Below are 4466 nucleotides of genomic sequence, written 5' to 3' on the forward strand. Positions count from 1 at the left end.
TTAATTTGGGCACAGAAGAACATCCTCATTTGATACATCTGGCACAGTCATTGTCACCTAAAGAAAAGGAAGGATTCATTACCTTTTTCAAAGAAAAGAAAATAAATTTTTCTTGGACATACTCTAACATGCCAAGATTGGATCATGATCTTATCAAGCATCATTTTTCCATAGCACCAGGCATCAAACCAGTTAAACAGAAGCTTCAGAAAATGCACCCTCATGTTGCATTGCTCATCAAAGTAGAATTGGAGAAACTTCTAAAGGTTGGTTTCATCCATGCCATTGATTATGTTGAATGGATATCCAATATTGTTCCAGTTTCCAAGCATGATAAATCTATCAGGGTTTGTATAGACTTTTGTGATCTTAACTTGGCATGTCCTAAAGATGACTTTTTGCTCCCTAATATTGATATGATCATGGACAGGATGGCTGACTATGGGATGTACTCACTTATGGATTGTTTTTCTGGATACAATCAGATAAAAATTGCACCAGAAGACCATGAGAAAATAGCTTTCACATGTGCATGGGGAACCTTTTGTTAGAATGTGATGTCATTCAGCTTGAAGAATGCTGGTGCTACATATCAATGAGTTGTTACTACAATTTTCCATGACATGATGCATAGGACCATGGAGGACTACGTTGACAATACCTTGGTCAAAAGTGCTAAATGCAATACTCATCTACAAGATTTGGGTCCTATCCTAGATTGTATGGAAAAGTTCAGTCTTTGGCTCAATCCTAAGAAATGCACATTTAGTGTCACATCAAGAAAGTTGCTAGGATACATTATTTTTGCAAAAGGAATTGAAGTAAATCTGAAGAAAGTACAAGCAATAAGGGACATGCCACCACCTCAGAACATCAGTTAGATGAGAGCACTACATGGAAGGCTTCAATCTATTCGTAGGTTTATTTCACAATTAGCAGATAGATCACAACTCTTCACAAAGACCTTACATAAGGGTATGAAATTCAATTGGAGCCAGGATTGTGAGATAAGCTTAACATATATCAAACAATATCTTGTCAATCCACCAATCCTGATGCCTCCTATTCATGGGAAGCCTTTGCTTTTATACATTTCAGCCATTGAAACATCTCTAGGCATCCTATTGGCTCAAGAAGATAAGGACAACAAAGAAAGACCTATTTATTACTTGAGCTAGACATTGGTCTCTTATGAGAAGAACTATAGCATTATTGAGAAAGCTTGCTTGGCAATTGTCTTTGCTTCCTAGAAGTTGAGACACTACATGTTTGCCCACACTACATGGCTTGTGGGTAAAATAGATCTATTAAAGTACTTTCTCAGTAAGGCAACTCTCACAGGAAGATTGGCTAAATGGGTTATGATACTTAGTGAGTTTGACATCCAATACATTGAATGCAAGGCTATCAAGGGATAGGCAATTGTAGATCAACTGGCTAATGCACCCATACAGAGCCTTCTTCCAATGAATATTGATTTCCTAGATGACTCGATTCTGACACTCACGCACCGCACATGGGTTATGTTCTTTGATGGGTCCTTCACACAACAAGGATCAGGTGCTGGATTACTCTTAATTACACCATAGAGATATTCATTTCCCAAAGCATACAAGATTCTATTTCCTTGTACAAACAAAATTGTTGAATATGAGGCTTTGATCAATGGCATGAAAACTGTAGCTAAATGGAGAGTGGATTAGTTAGATATCTTTGGTGACTCTCAGCTTGTCATCAATTAGGTTAATAATGTGTACCAAACAAAGGATGAGAAACTAATTCCTTACAAGCACATGGTTGATGACTTAAAGAAGTATTTTACACACATCACCTTCCAACAAGTTTCACAAGAAAATAATAAAGTGGCTGATGCCATGGATACTCTAGCCTCCCTGCTACAAATGCCTGAAAATGATCTTTGACATGAGTTCTTGGTGGAAGCATTACGCTACCCAGCCTATGACACCCCTGATTCTAAGATGATCTATTCTATTATAGGACAAGAATCATCTCGCTACCATCACTTTTATTCCTACCTTCGTAATCAAACCATTTAGAAAGGTCTGACTTGGAATGAGAAATGTTATCTAATCTGTAATGCTTTGCATTATGTCATTATTGCTGATGATCTGTATAGGAGAGTTCTCGATGGAACACTCCTTAGGTGTTTAGAACCCGAAGAGTCCAAATGTGCACTAATTGATGTTCATGAGGGCATTTGTCGATCTCATTCCAATAGCCTGACACTAGCTCGCAAACTCCTTCATGTTGGTTACTACTAGCCCAAAATGGAGCAAGAAGCTATCAAGTATGCTAGGTCCTACAAGCAGTGTCAGTTACATGAGAATCTCATCCATGCTCCAGCTAGAGCGCTAATTCCTTCAACTACAACATGGCCATTTCAACAATGGGCCTTTGACTTGGTGGGGTAAATCCACCCAACCTCCTCTAATGGACATAAGTTCATTAACACAACTAGAAATGATTTCATGAAGTGGGTAGAGGCAATACCTCTCACAGTTGTTGATGGTAAAACCGTAGCACTTTTCATCACAAATTACATCATCTATAGATATGTTGTACCATCCTCAATCATTACTGACAATGGAGGAAAATTCAAGAACAAAGACGTCAAGGAACTGTGCAAGAAATTCAAAATCACACAACATTGGTCTTCCATTTATTACCCCCAAGCTAATGGCCAGGATGAGGCATCCAATAAGGCAATCCTATAAATTCTTCATTGCATAGTCAGCAAATTGGGGAGAGATTGGCATCTCTAGATCAATCCAGCTCTATGGGCATATAGGACAAGCATTAGAAATGCAACAGGCACAACTCCCTTTGCGTTGGTGTATGGGGCGGATTTTGTGCTTCCAATAGAGGTTGAGATTCCTACCTTGAGAATCTCTATGAAGGGCCTTATCATTGATGATGACTACAGGATAGCTTAGCTTCAAAAGATTGTGTTACTAGATGAAGGTAAACAAGTGGCATGTGACCATCTACAAGCATATCAACAATGAATGGAAAGAAGCTACAATCGAAGAGTCAAGCCACATGACTTCCAGCTGGGTGATCTCATCCTGAGAGAGAACCCTAAGAATCAACAACAATGAGTACAAAAAGGAAAGTTTGAACCAAACTAGCTCGGTCCCTACATCATTACTGCAGTATATGGATGTGGTTCCTATCAACTTTCCACAATCGAAGGAGAAGTGCTTAAAGAACCTGTCAACACTTTCCACTTGAAGCAATTTTATAGTTGATCTAATATCAACAAGCTCTTTGTACATATTTATATGTCCTGAAAAATCTAAAAATCAGAAAAATTCCTAAAAAAAAATTGTTACCTTGGAGAAAACCTAGCAATAGGCACCTTGGTAACACCAAAAAAAGTAAAAAATCTCAAAAATACAAAAAATTCAAAAAAAAGAAAAATACAAAAAAATTGAAAAAACAAGAAAAGTGCCATTGGTGAAAACCTGGAAACAGGCATCATGGTAGCAAAAAAAAAAAGAGAGTCCTGCCAAGAAGGTGAAAACCTAGTAAGCAAGTACCTCTTGTTCCTAATGCCCCATCTTACAATGCACCTTCAAGATTTTTGTACAGTTGCTTTCTGGTTTTCCTACTTTTCCTACTTTCTACTCATGTATCCATGGATTGAGTCTTGTCACAACTCAAGGGCATTCCCCTTCAGTGTCACTACTTTTGAGATTCTCCTCATAGAATCTCCTTCATGATAGTTAGCAGTGGTCCTCAGTCTGCCTACTATCACTAGTGTCATGACTTTCAAGATTCTCCTCATAGAATCTCCTTCGCAACAGTCACCAATGGTCCACTGTGTCTACCTACTATTGCTAGTGTCACCATTTTTGAGATTCTCCTCATAGATTCTCCTTTGTGACAGTCACCAGTGGTCCTCACTGCATCTTGCTACTATAGCCACTATACCTCATTTTCAAGATTCTCCTCATAGAATCTCTTTCACAATAGTCACCAATTGTTTTAGCTATGTCTGCCTACTATTTCTTGGGTCATGTCTCCAAATTCCTTTATGGAAGATCTCTCTTGCATCAGTCACCAATCATTTTGGCTATGTCTATCTACTGTCACTTAGTCCTCTTTAGGTTCTTCATTGTGAAGTTTCCTCTTTGACCTTAGTCATTAGTTGCTTTGACTACATCTACCTATTGTTGTCACCCTACTGAAGAGATTTCTTTCAAATATGTTCTGGGCATTAACACTTGACATCAATCCCAAAAATACTAAACTTAAAAATGATATACTTGTTTGGATATGCTGAGCATTTTCTTTATTTTCTTTGTTTTTCTTTCTCAAGCAACTCGATGATGTCATCTTTGACTAGAGAAGTAATGATTGGGGGCATGATAATTTCTTTTCTTTCTGTCTGTAGTTTAGTCCCAATAAGTTGATCTATTCCTATAAAAGGGATATCCACTATA

The sequence above is a fragment of the Cupressus sempervirens genome, chromosome 1, assembly GCF_028749045.1.
Source record: "Cupressus sempervirens isolate cs-2001-9-10 chromosome 1, ASM2874904v1, whole genome shotgun sequence".
Taxonomy (NCBI): domain Eukaryota; kingdom Viridiplantae; phylum Streptophyta; class Pinopsida; order Cupressales; family Cupressaceae; genus Cupressus; species Cupressus sempervirens.